This window comes from Ixodes scapularis, unplaced genomic scaffold, assembly GCF_016920785.2.
Source record: "Ixodes scapularis isolate PalLabHiFi unplaced genomic scaffold, ASM1692078v2 PGA_scaffold10__122_contigs__length_95168666, whole genome shotgun sequence".
NCBI classification, from domain to species: domain Eukaryota; kingdom Metazoa; phylum Arthropoda; class Arachnida; order Ixodida; family Ixodidae; genus Ixodes; species Ixodes scapularis.
The window spans coordinates 53,205,287-53,219,514 of NW_024609836.1; the positions used below are offsets into that span (position 1 = coordinate 53,205,287).

Here is a 14,228-nt window from a genome sequence, read left to right on the forward strand (position 1 = left end):
CACCAGTGAGCTGCCAGCGAAGTCACGCCGTGTGTCTCCGGGGACGGAGAATCCACTCAAAGCGCAGCAGGTGCTGTAGTTTCCTATGACAATCTACCGGAAGATGATGACAACACGCCTGAGTCCTCACGAAAGAACAGAAACAGAAGTGCAGAGCTAGCCCAATCCGCCTTTGACGTGCTGTATGAAAGTGCACATACTGCGCGTCTTCCCGAACCCTCTTGGGCTGTACATCGCATCGATATGGACGGCATTCGAGATGTCGTGTACTCCAACATTGCAGTGAAGCAAGGCTCTGTGGCACCGACCCTCTACATATCCAAGGCGGTGCATACCAAAAGCGACAGGAGCGTGAACGTTCTTCTGCTGGGGAAGTCCGTCAACCCTGCCTTTATTGCGGTAAGTGCGACCGTGACGACACTCTCTGACGTGGAGCAAGCAGTGAACGCCGTAGAAGCAATCAAGGTTTGCTCAGGCGGCCCCAGCATTAAGGAATATCCTAAAGCGAAGCCTGAGTATGCTTATGGTGATCCTCAAGGAAGATGGAGGCATTCTAGGTGCGCAATGACAGTGACCGAAGGGAGTGCCTGCAAGGCTTGCAGCACTCTCTGTAACAACTTGCGAATTCATAAGTCTCGTCAGATGGCAAGAAAAAAGGAACACAGGGTGCTTCAGTGTATTAGGACACCATCACAGTCTAGCCGAAGGGAAAAAAATTGAAACACTCCGCAGGGTCGAGAAGTCGCTAACAAGATCAAAAATACGTCTTTTGGTAAGAAACACGGTGCTGTTGCAGGAACTGAATCGCAGTCAAAGGACAAGATGAAGTCACTTCAAAATGAAGACCTCGAGCACGACATCCCGTCAGCACAGTTACTTCTCATTACAGAGTGTCTTTCAGCAGCAAAATGCACTACTAAGAGGAACCGAAGATACTCTGATGACTGGCTGCTGCTGTGTCTCCTACTTCATATTCGCAGTTACTTTACATATGCGTTCTTGAGAAACAATGACATTGTCCCACTGCCCTGCGTCACCGCCATCAGGAAATACATCAGGATGATGGGGACTGAATTGTGGCCTTGATGAGCAGTTTCTGGCAGCCCTCGCAACCAAGATGGCAACCAAGAATCCTATGAAACGAAGAGGAATGCTTCTACTTGATGAAATTCAAGTCAGGAAAGAACTGGCCGTGAATTCGAAGATTATGACATACAACGGGTTTGTTGACCACGGTCAGGGCGATGAAGACTGTAAGGAGCTTGCCGACCATGGACTTGTATTTGCTTTCGCTCCGTTTGCTGACAGCTATCTCCAGCCTGTTGCAGTTTTTGCATCAAAAGAACCAACAAAAGGACTGCGCTTTCACAGCTGCTCCTTCGGTGCATCCTAAAACTCGAACAAGCTGGAATACAGATCGATGAAGTTGTTTGTGATGGTGCAACAACGAATCGCAGCATGTGGAAACGCTTCGGAGTTAGTGGTGTTTTGGGACGTGTCGCTCTTTCCAGCACCCTCTGACAGTTCCAGACGAGTTTACATGCTCTCCGATGCACCGTATTTGTTTAAATGCATAAGAAACCGTCCCCACAGCAAGAAGGTGTTCCACATCAATGGGAAGTTTGTACAGTGGTCATGCTATGACGCTTTGTATGTAGCAGATACAAAGCACGCAGGCGATGAAGGGGTATGCCCGAAGCTGACATACAATCACATCGACCCATCAAACATGTTGAAGATGTGAGTGAAGCTTGCAACGCAGATATTTAGCGAGTCTGTTGCCAAGGGGCTTCAATTCTACGCTAAACGGGGTATGTGGGGCAAACGGTGTAGTTCTTTTTACTTATGAACAATTTTTTGGATGCTCTGAATCGTCGGGTTCCGGTTGAGGGAGTGCGACGAGGTGGGAATGACATCCAAGTCATCAAAGATGCGATGCAGTGGCTTGGCACATAGGAAGAGGAAGGAGTCAATGGAAAAATTCAGGACTTCTTTTTGACCCCGTCTACTGCAGAAGGGCTCAGAGTGACGTTAAAGTCAGTTGTTGAACTCTCGAACTATCTACTGACTGAGTGTGGCTTTGACTACGTGTTAACAGCAAACATAAACCAAGACCGCCTCGAGTGTTTCTTTGGAACGATTCGGCGAGCTGGAGGTCAAACGAACACCCCACGTTTCCTATATTTCTTCAGCTTTATCGCATGCTTTCCATCTACACCCTCCTCAAGCCACCGAAATTTGGGAACTGCACTATAAGTGCCGAAGAGCAGCGACCGTGCATCACTCTTGGTGAGATAAGATTGGCTTTTCAACAAGACGACCAGCAAACACACAGGCTTGACAGCCTGAGAGAAAGACTCGACGGACTCATTGAGGAAGGAAGCTGGGAATGTGAAGATGTCCTGGAGCATGACTACAGGAAGGCAGATACTGTAGATTGTATAATCTACTATGTCACCGGTCACCTTTGTAGAAAAATTGGTAACGAGACAGTATGTGTACCCTGCAGGGACGGACTCGTTAAACAATATGGATTCTGTGACATTCCAGAAGCGGATATGGTAAACTGCGAAACACGTGGGAAGCATGTTCATTCAAACTTGAACAACTACTACCTCCTTAAGGCAACAGAAAAGGAGTTCGCAAAACAGCCGAGCGACAACTGTGTGTACAGTAAGACACTGGACCATGTGCTGCTAACATATCCTTTCATGTTCCCATGCTCCCCACACAAGGCAGACATAATGTCAGAGGTGCTGCACTACTACATTTGCATGAGGATGCGGCAGAACTGGAAGCAGCAGAGGCAAAAGGAGGCAAAGAAAATCCAAGAAACGAGGAAGCTCTCCAAGCTTGTCTAAGTTGCTCTGTGCTTTCCAGCTTTTTCTTTGACGTACACATAAACAGCCCATTCTAATTCAGAAAATCTGTCTTATTATCTAGATACCACTTAAAATGAGAAGCTGAGAGTCTATCAATATATATTTTTTTCTTTTTTATTTGCATCACCAATAGCTCGAACCCCAAAATATACTAAGGTCTCAAGATTGATTTACAATACTTGTTAATTTTGGGGAGGTACATGTAGCTTCCTAGCCTCCGTAAAATTAGGTTCGGACAACAACAAAAGCTTCATCCCAGGAACCCGCTAGAGGCAGCATATGTATTGTAACCTAAACTAAAAAGTTTTAGCAGACTTATGATGCGGCCCCTGAATTCTTTTGAGCGCAGATGCCACATTAGATGCACGGCGCGCCGCGAACTGCCCATTATCGTGATTGTGCAGACGATCGTAGTGAGCGTCAGCAGTGTCCGAAAGCTGGCAAACTAGCTGCGCAGCAAGCCGTTGTTGTTAGCGGTGGAGGGAAAAATGTACAATCGTAATTAAGTCCTCAATGGTTTTTTGCCTATTTCCGTAGCAAGCCGCAGAGCCGTCCGTCTCGGCCGGGCCGCTGCAGAGCGGCGGCAGCGGACGACCGAAGTTCGTAGCGCCATCTGTGAGCGCGTCGGAGAACTCCGTACATTACCGGGCCGCGCCAGAACAGAGCCGGTCAGTCACCTCTTCTTCTTACACCGTGGTCGCGGTATGGAAGGAAATCAACAGATTGGCAACGTCGCAGTTATATATTGCAATGTTGCTGTCCCCAAGGTACATAACTACTGACGTTGAAAGCTGCTGTGCTCTCTTTCCTGCAGTACACTAAATTAGCGATATGAAGCATCATTATGATCACGCTGCCGAGTGTACACATCGCAAGTCGGTTTGTGCGGACATGAAATTGGCGCTTTTTTGCGTTATCTTTAAACAGAAATTTAAAGAACGCAACGTCTCACCTCCTATTTCAGTTCTTTCAAAGAATCCTCGTCAAAATATGCATAGTTTTAGCGATAGGATTTCATGTGTCAAATAAAAGAGGAAAACCCGACGATGGTTCCCTTGTGCTAACAGCTCAAGGACGCTCAATATTCTCCTCTTCAGTCGAATAGTATTTATAAACGAGACCTTTGTGACAGATACTTTCTTACCATTGCTGTAGGTGACACCACGCTGCTTGCAGGGAAGTACACATCGATTTAAAGGGATATGGCCATCAGAAAAGGAGATCGCAGAGTACACATCAGCGCGCACCAACCCATCCGGCCGCTTTTCTCAACCTAATCATGGGAGCTTTTTATGCACAAAATGTATCCCTCTTAGGCATATTTGTTGTAAATCCTATCGTGACAAAGTTAAACTGATTTATGCGTCCCCTTTAAAGGGCCAACGATCTCTTAGACTCACGTGGCAATGTAGACAGACGGGCGAGTTGGTATAGATTGAGCATAGTTGCAGTTACGTGTTCCTTTTCTCTCTCCCTGTCCTTGTATGCGGAACTGTAATTATTTTCAGACTCTGGCGGTATTCCTCTTTTCAACGCTTTGTTTATTTTGATTATGTGGGCAGAGCAGTTTCTCTGAACTATTTATCGTTATTGAGCGTCGTCACCGGTATTTTAGGTATCGGTTCTCTTTCATCGGTACCTCATGCTGTAAAGCACGTCTCTAACACACTTTGCCAGCCTTTTTGAAAGGGTGAAATTACAAAATATCAATGATCTACTGCCTGGTCAAAAGTTTCTTCAGTACGTCCTTTAGTATCTATGAATTCAATATGTTTTAATATCTACTTTGGTAGAGTAGCCTAGATTTATTAAAATGGTTCACAACATGTATATAGTCATTTAGTTTGTTAGAAAACGAGCGATATCCTTGGTAACACCGACAACTTGTACTTGTTAGACTTTTTTTCCCCGTCTTACGCAAAGTGTAGGTTTACCGCCTGTAAAAAAAAAAGAAAGCAAGACACATCACTATAATGTCAACCATGCCATTCCGCACTCTCTTATAAAATGTAGAAAGTTTGTTTCCTTGGTACGAATTAATTGTTAAGAGAGTGCCCACATGGCAAGAATATTATAGAAAGAATTGGACCAGAGACAAACACTTGTTCGAGGTTGGTGGCTCTCTATTTCTTGTCTTATGTGCACGTTGTAACCCATAAGCACATACGAGTTTGATAATTGACATTCTAAAGCTGTTGCATCATTTACATGTGCCATTCCACTTTCATTAGCCCTCGCTGTATAATGTTTGGCGGTATGCCTGCAGCGGTATCAACTTGATTAATAGAAGAATAAGTTGTACATTCCGGTTTCTTTAGCATCATAATTATACCTCATTATCAGGACGCTTTTAGAAGCCCAAAATGATTCACTATAACGTTTTTTCATAAGAGTTTCCAGACAAGAAGTGTTTTCTGATTCAATCCTCTGGCCGTTAAGCTGTTGAGTGGGGAGACATCGGGAGATTGTGTGGCCCTCTATGGCAGTCAAATTTCGGGTCGTGTGCAGAAAGCTTATCCCAATAGGATACAGAGTGTTTGATTTTAATTCAAACTGATTTTTAAAAAAAGTAGTGTGAATTAAGCGACTGTAACTTTTACCAAATATTTATTAAGCTCGGCGGATACTAGATGAGATGATAATGAATTAACATTTTAATTATTTTTGTAGGGGTAATGTTGCAATTGCTGCGTTTACGGGCAGTTATTATTGGATACCAGAACAATTAAAGAATATGCGAAAATGCAATGATTTTAGATATTAATTGACAAAGTGTGAAATGTTATAACCTGTTTTAAAAATTGCACGCTAAACGGACTCCACAAGTATTGCCCACAATGTCGCTTAGAAAAGTGATTTGTAATTTCAATCCTGTCGTCCCTATCTTGATAGCGTCTCCTTAGTGGATATGCACACGACACAAGAAATGAGGTGACTGAAACGACTACATCAATCTTCTAAGCGTTGTTGTGGGCCGGGCTTGCGGCGCCCTTTTGGCGCGCACTTTTCAAATCGCGCTAAAAATATCAATCAATATCTAAAGAAAAAAATGTGCAAATTATTCCAATTTATATGCTTGTCATTGTGATTTTCTTGAGTACTGAATTCCCAATTGACCCTTAAAGCTTTTATGATTAGAAAATTTTTTTTATAGAGTTTAGTTAATTAGTCAACTTACCCTGACGATTTACCCCTCATTTAATGTCCACCAAGTCTGGTAAATACGCGGTGGACAGGGAACACAAATAACTCTCAACCCAGTAAAAAAAAAGAGAATTAAAACAAAATTCTTTGCACATTTCGAGACAGAAAAACCCAGTAAAAAAATAACTTTATTTTTATTCAAATTTAGATAATGTTTACGATACAAGACGGTTTTTAAGGGAATTTATACAGTAGATCTGCGTGTGCCAGACCTGAGCACAGATTGTAGATTGACAATCTGTAGCTTCCCTTAAGGGGCCCCTTAAAAGAAAAAAAGTTTTTTTAAACAGTGTGTTTGCGACACGCGTGTCAAAAATAAATTTTATGCGAAGAAAAGTTATAATATAATTGACGTTGACATATTTATTTGAAATTCTGCAGGCAAAGCCCATGACGTCACGGAATGGCCATTCGCTCAACGAGATGGTAGTTCGCTCTCTCTACATCAACGTGAAGGCGAAGCCGATCCACCTATCCTCCACATACCCGAAATGCCGAGAAAGAGAACAAGTGGAAAGAATGTGACCACCCAATAAATCGCGCCTCGCGCCGTGATTATTTTGTTCTAAAATTTTTTGGGGGCGTAAAATTAATTTTTTGACACGCGTGTCCGCACCAGACTGTTTAAAGAAACTTTTTTTTTTCAGTGGCCCTTTAAACGATCATAGGTTATGAGCACGGAGGAAAACATGATTATGTTTTTTAACGCCGGCAACTTCGTAATCAAATCTTTTCTTAATGAAAATTAATTAATATTCTCCTATGGCAACAGGATATTGAAGGTTTGTGAAAACATTTTGAATATAAATATATTGGCGTTGATTACAGTATACTTGGAGTTATGTGGAAAAGTTCATGGGAAAGTTCACACCTTATTCTAGCTCATAGGTAAATTATGCTACAGTCTGAATTTTACATTAAAGTGTGAGTTATAGGTGCTAGGCATGAGAACCCATCGGCGGTATGAAGTGTTGAAACAGCTACTACTATATTTTCCAAATTAAACTGAGGTCAAATAATTGTCATTCTAAACGTTTACGTATTTGGAAAGGAAAAATAGTTTTCAACATTCAAGAACTCCTTACGCAGCTGCAAAAGAAACGTAAGGAAGATATTTTTTCAAAGGATTCGGCACCTATATCAACAAAGCCAATATTACAGTACGTGTCGCGTAGTTTTTAAGGGCAGGGGAGTAGTTTTAGTGGATTGCTAGTGTTTAATTTTGTCGGACTATTCACCCCTGTTTTTAGACAGTTAGATTCAAGGCTTCCGGGAAGGTTTAAAAAAAAAATCCGTACTATGAAAGAAAAACAAAAAAACTACTGCTTCGTTTGTTTTTGGAAGTATATGATTATAACTAAGTCAAAATTAATAAACAAACTTAGGGCGTGAAACACTTTATAAGCATGAATATAGTTGAATATTCTGAATATCATATTACCACAACGCGTATTTCTAATACAATAGAGTGGAAAGGCTTAGACTGTACCTCCGCAGCGGTTCCTGCAAGCCTTTGTATCTGGAAATGCATTTCCTCCCAACGTTTTACTGGGATCTGGACTCCAGAAGCATTTGCATTTTCCTTCCCGTTTGTTGAAATAGTACACTCGATAGCCGTCTGAAAGTATCTTCTTAGGCTTTTTGGGAGGTCTGTCACAAACGGAAGGACACTTGGCATTTGGTCCCCTAGCTGGAATTTAAGACGGAGTCAAAACTCGACCGTTTGTTTTACCGCACAAAGAGCAACATTTACTTAGGATGCAAATAAATCCTATAATTCTATTTTATCTTTCAGTTTGCTAATCAAAGGTTCCGAAACAAGATAAACTGCACAATCAAGATACCCCTAGATTAGTGTGAATATAGCTGGAATCATGAGCAGATTATTTGCGAACAGCCGCCGCAGCTAGGGTACGCATTATTCAAGTGCACTATTTTCGGATATTTATGCACCTAGCATGCCAGAGAAAAAACTTACCCGGCACAGGCTTCCCAATCCTAAGGGCCTAACTTGTACCTAATAGGTTTTTCTTCAAGGTGTTTGTTAATGCCAGAGTACTTACGTTTTCTGTTTCTACGGCTCGCCGCACAACTATCAAAGGGCACGACCTGAGCCAAAGGTGGCACGTATGAACGGAAGAACCAGCAGCGAAACCTGAATCTGACACTTGTTTGGCAATTTCGGCTTACATAAAAACCGAAGAACCAGGAACAAAGCCTAACTATGGCACATGTAGACCTTCTGAAAAATATTTTCAGAAGGTAGACCTTCTGAAAAAAGTTCCTGTGCATGGACAAGGCGGTGCTTGTCGTAGCCGTAACATTACGTTAAGAATGAGTTTAACACACGTGTATGTTTGCAATGTTTATTAGATCTCAATGCAAAATAATATTGTTATTTCTTATATGCATACTTTGTTTTACTTAAATTGAAAAATAAATTGCGGAATCTTGTTAGTCAATATTTTGGAGAGGTAACATTTTCCTGCTTTTAAATATAAAAGCAAAAGAATCTGTGGGACAGGGATTTTGATTTACGATTTGGAAAATGATCACTCAAGATTTTTGAAGAGCCGCTGATTTACTACAACAAGAAATACGGCTTTATTTTTAGTTATACATATTTGTATAAGCAAGAAATTACCTTGGGATGTTAGAGTATATAAACATAAGTCAATTAAATTATTGGATCGTCCACAAATGTGGAATCAGCATCTACTTATGTTCGGCATAGGTGGCGAAGCAAACTATGTGGTGGCATCAACTTATCACAACCGAGGTGAGATCTCGAATTGACCCCAAAAAATCGGTGCCTCTCACTACTAATCTCAGATTTCCATCCAGGTGTATTTCAGAGGTGGCACAGTCGTCTGTGTCGGCTTTCGGTGTAGACTATGTCAAGAATATTGACTTCATTTTTAACAAAAAAAGAAAAAAAAAGGCCGCCAGCTCAAAGAGAAACTCCGCTTCATTCGCGGTGTGAGAAAATAATGCAACCCTCTTTAGTACAATCTACAAAGACTGCATGACAAATATTATTGAGTAGTACTGCTAAAATACCATCAAATTGAGATGGCCGAAGGCACCAAATTACCCTAATTTATCGGAAGGCGGGCGGCGCAGTCAACATTGCATTTCCTTTGTGGCTGACGTCTGTTGCATACGCAGTTTTATTCTTTGTATTTTCTTTTGCAGGGAGAGCTCACCAGGCGGCACTACAGGCGCTCTCACGTCTCAGCGAGCGAAGGGGCGAAAGACGGCCAAAAAAAAAAAAAACGAAAACAAAAAAAAAAACAAAAAAACAAAACAGAGGATGGTACAGGATCAGTTTCGTTGACATTCGTGCCAATTGACTAGCCGCCTGGGTTGCCGCCTACATAGCCTGCTTCGTCGCCGCTTGCGTTGCAGGCTGTTCGCCGCCGCCGCTTCGCCCGTTCTCTCTCTTCACTCCTCACCCTTCCCCGTGCATCCGTGTTTTTTTTCTGGGTTACAGATCACGTGACCCCTTGTATCCCACGTGGGGGCGTATGCAACTGACGTCGAGGGTAGAATGTTTTCTGGCTGTGCCGAAGTTTCAGTTTCGGTTTACGATTATGGTAAATAACAAGATCGCACGAAAAACGTTTTGTTTGTCATGAGACAAATGGTTTAGGTTTTTTTTTAGTACTTTTTACGTGTATATCACACATTTTCCCGAAATTTTGAGATCGAGCAGAGTGGCCGTTTAAGATTTCATAAAAAGAAAATTACCACTGAAAATACGTTTTATGAAAACTCGAGATTGCTAATAACGGAAGCCAATTGTCAGGTCAAAATTAGAGTGAGCCCAAGTATTGTTTGCCCCTCAAATACGATACTCGTGACGACTGCCTATCATAAGAGCAAAATAAAATGTCGCATCTCAGAAGGACCTTAAATAGGGCAAAATCGTATTGTGCCTGCTTATGAGATACCGCTAAAAACAAAATCACAGGAAACTTACTTGCAGCAATTATATTGGCTAGTGCCGATAGTACAAGTAGCATAAACAACGTATTTTGTGGAGTAATCATACTTGGATGATGGAAAAGCACTTCACTTGCGTTTTTATATCAAAATTTCTCAGCACGCTGTAAAAAATAAATACAACTTGTCAATATCCCAATATCGCATGCTCAAGTTACACCCATGCAGTATAGCGGAATTCTTTGAAATAATTATAGTGTGGTCATTAGTTCACTTTATTTTTTAAATTTTATTGATAGCTGTCATGTTATTTTTACAATTTTCTTAGTTATTTTTACAATACCAATATGCGGGCAGTGACCTCTAAAAGCGCGAAAACAAATTATACGTTTAGGAGAAATTCCGAGTTCAAGTCAAACCAGCAATAAATCTACATCTGTATTTAAGATTCTTCTGCGTAACATTCACATCATTAAGCTGATGCCCATTATAAACCCCAAGACTAGCGCGTTTTACTAAAATACCATGCGGAATCTTAACACGACCTGGAGACCCCTTTCGATAGAAATTTTCCACCTCGCTCATGATTAACTTGGCCTTGGCGCATGTAGAAATTTCCTAGAATCGGCTTCTGCGCGCTGCCATTTTTGTCTACTGGGCTGAGGAAGAGGTCCTGAGCATGCGCAGTAGCTCTCTTCCAGGAAATCAGGCGCCGCGCATGCGTCCAGTCCAGTGACTCGGCATTTCATAAGCACTAGAAAGGTCTATGCTAAGCGTTACAATGCTGTCATATCAGCAACTTTATGTGTCACGGGCGTAGGTGAGGACAGAAGATTTATTTGTACTTTTTGTATTTTCTTCTTAATTAGTGAGTTTTAATATTTGCAAGTCGATTAAATTTGACTACATTTCCTTATAGTTTTCGAGCACGCGCAGCGTTCTTTTCTGTATAACAAATATTATGTCATAATTCGAAACACCTATTGTGTCCCATACCAAAATTCCGTAGCATGTTTTAGAATAGAGCAAAGAAATATACAGCATTTTCTTCAATCAGGTAGGAAGAAGCGTTGCTATTTTTTTATCCAACTAACCGACGTGCTTAGTTCTGACTTAAGTTTTGTCTCATGGTTTTGACATTTTAAATCTTGATTGAACTAAACATCCAAATATTTTGATCCTGTTCTGGTTTGATTAAATTATCTTTGTTTTAAAATGAATCGAATCATCGCTGGGTTTATTTAAAGGTCTAAATATTATATATTTGGTTTTAGCTGTGTTTAGTTGTAATTTGTTATTCTGAAGCCAGGACGACAGCTTTGGTGGATTTAAGTTCGATCATTTTCTAGGGCAGATTTGGCTTACTAGTGGAAAATACATTTGTGTTATCGGCCTACATGAATAATTTTGGTGCGTCTGCAATACCCATGATATCTTTTATGTATGCGTGAATAATACTGGTCCCAAACTAATACCTTGAGGTACGCCACACTTATTTTCTAATTTTCCTGAGAGTTCATTTTTCATGTGAACACATTGAAAGTGATTTTCAAGGTTTGATGTTATCCGTTTCAAAGCGATACCACATACCATTATTTTCAAATTGATGGAACTGTACGTTGTGGTGAATAGTATCAAAGGCACTTCTAAAATCTACAAGTAACACTCAGGTGAATAGTTTGTTTTTGGTATAATCTACGATTGTATCCTTGATGTTTGTGAGTGCCATCTTGGTGGATTTTCCTTTTTGAAACCCATACGGAGTTCCCGTAATAACATTACGCTTATTGACAAAGTTTACCAGCCTACCGTTTAAAAGACCTTCAAACCGTTTTGAGAAGATTGGGAACATCAAAATGGGACGATAGTTTCTAAGGTGATTTTCGCCTCTCCCTTTGTATACAGGGTTAACTCTCGCATCCTTCAAGCCAGCAGGAACCATTCCCGTTGCAAACATGCTGTTTATAATGTTGGTAGAGTGCTGATTATTGTAGGTGATGCCTTGTTTATTGGTACCACATTTATACCGTCAAGTCCCTGCAGCTACGTTGATTTGTAGCCCCATTACTTGTTTGCGTACTTCACTTGGGGTTGTTGTTGCAACATAATTAACCCTGGGATACAAGAACTAGTTGCTTTGTCATTGCATGTACTTGTCTTTTGGGGTTTATCGGGCACCCCTACATTGATATAATGTTGGTTTATTGTGTCAGCAAGTTCGACGTCGCTTATATTGCTGTTGTTTATGCTGAGTTCCTGCAGATTATTTTGTGTTTTGTTTTTTGTTTGTTAGGTTGGTTACTGTGTCCCGTATTTTTCTCGGCTCATAGAAGATGCCTTCAAATCTTTGAAGGCTTGTGCTTTTCGGACGAAAACACTCATTGTGCTTTTTGGGTGTCACGCTTTAGTTTGTTTCGCAATTGTTTTACATTTACCTGGTATGTTTTTATCCCATTTTATGATGAAGCGATGGTAAATATTGTTATTTTTTATCCTTCTATGAAGAAGATTGATTGACGATTCCCGTCTTGCGAGCGTTGTTTTTTCATTTTCTTGAAATATTTAAAGAAAACGCGTCATCGTGTACTTGCCTAATTTTCCCCATAAACTCACTGTAAGCTAAGTTACGATTTTCTTCAAAATATACCGCACTCCAGTCTTCATTATCAACTAAGTCCTTGAAGGCTTGAAGTGCTTCGTCGATTATTTTTTGATGTCGAAATGATTCTTGCTTTGTTACTTTGCAATTGTTAGGTACAGAGGCAAGGCAAAAAGCGGGAAAATGGTCACCAATATCATATGTGAATATTCCGGCCATGACATCACTGGTGCTTCAATGTGTTACACAGATAGCGATCGATGTGGCAACTTCTAAGGTGACCTATAGTTGGCTGCGTTATAAAATTGATACAGCCGTAGCACATCGTCGTATTATTAAAATCTGTCCCATGTAGTGCGTCAGGCAGTGTATTAATATTGATATGACCCATAAAAAAATATGGTATTATGTACTAATTCTGAAATGAGAAATCCGAGAAAGCAATCGTAAAATTCAATAAAACTGCTTCTGTTACTTTGGGGGGGGTCCGGTATACAGAACCAACTAATGCCTTATCAAGATGTTCCATAAGCCATTCAAAATTTTTGTTTATCACCGTTAAAGTATCCATCACTAACAAAGAGTAGCTGTTCTTAACTTATATATGAATTGCCTCACCTATTTTAAGTCCCTCGTTAAGTTTGCATAACTGTAGTAATCGAAATGAGGCGCTTGATCATTTCTGCTCAAGCTTGTTTCGGTAAAGATAATAACGACAAAGCGTAGAGAATGCGAATAAAAAAATGGTATTTATGGTAATAGCCGATAACGTAGATAAAAGTTGCCTTCCAGTTCCATTAAAGATTTTAAAGTACACATTAGATATAAATCTGTCTGACTGAGGAAAATAATAATTAAAATAAGACGACCAACCGATCACTAAATCAGGGGCCCAATGTTTCGAATATTCACTCCTAATGTACTCACATGGACGTTTGTTTCTGAATTTTAAGGGGTGGCTATAAAATACTTAATCTCATCAGTTTTCTTTTTACGCCACTTTTGCTACGGCAGCTTGGGCAGCAATCCTCAAGTTCTCCGAGCCGTGGGTCTTGCACGTGAACCTTCCCGTGTTTGGTCCAAACAAACTTCCAACCTACTTTTTTTATTATTATTATTAGCGGCGCTTATTAGTGTCTTGCTTTGTCGCGTTTGGTGTTCGTTTATATAAACAGCGTTAGCAAGACCACTAAAGTCTAGTGTTTCAGTTGTCATCCGCTTCTTCTTTACTTTAAAAATCAGTGCATTTCCTTTAAATCGTGGCTTGAAGCGCACGATCATATTTTTCGTTAGCTTTAAATCTGGCACCCTGTGGCATATATCAGTTTCTTCCGTCCACTATTTTACCAAACCCTCACCTATCTTTTTTTAGAACATTCTCTAGGTTAGGCGTGTTGCGTGATTCTCCTGATTTCTATGTTGTTGAGTGTTCCATTGATTTTTATATCATCTAGTCTGACGCGTAAATCATGGTTTCCCGTTCTAGCTCGTCCTTACATTGTCTCAGTTTTATTTCCTTTCGGAATAATTTTAGGCCATTAGAAATCGACTTCACCTTGTCGGTGTCACTATTGAATTTGACACATTCTTTTACCGAT

The 14,228-nt window shown here is 40.7% G+C and overlaps 1 pseudogene; it reads left to right on the plus strand.

Moving 5' to 3' along the window:
- Nucleotides 1-822: 822 nt before the first annotated feature.
- Nucleotides 823-1,956, plus strand: LOC120836543 (annotated as a pseudogene).
- The last annotated feature ends 12,272 nt before the right edge of the window (nt 1,957-14,228 follow it).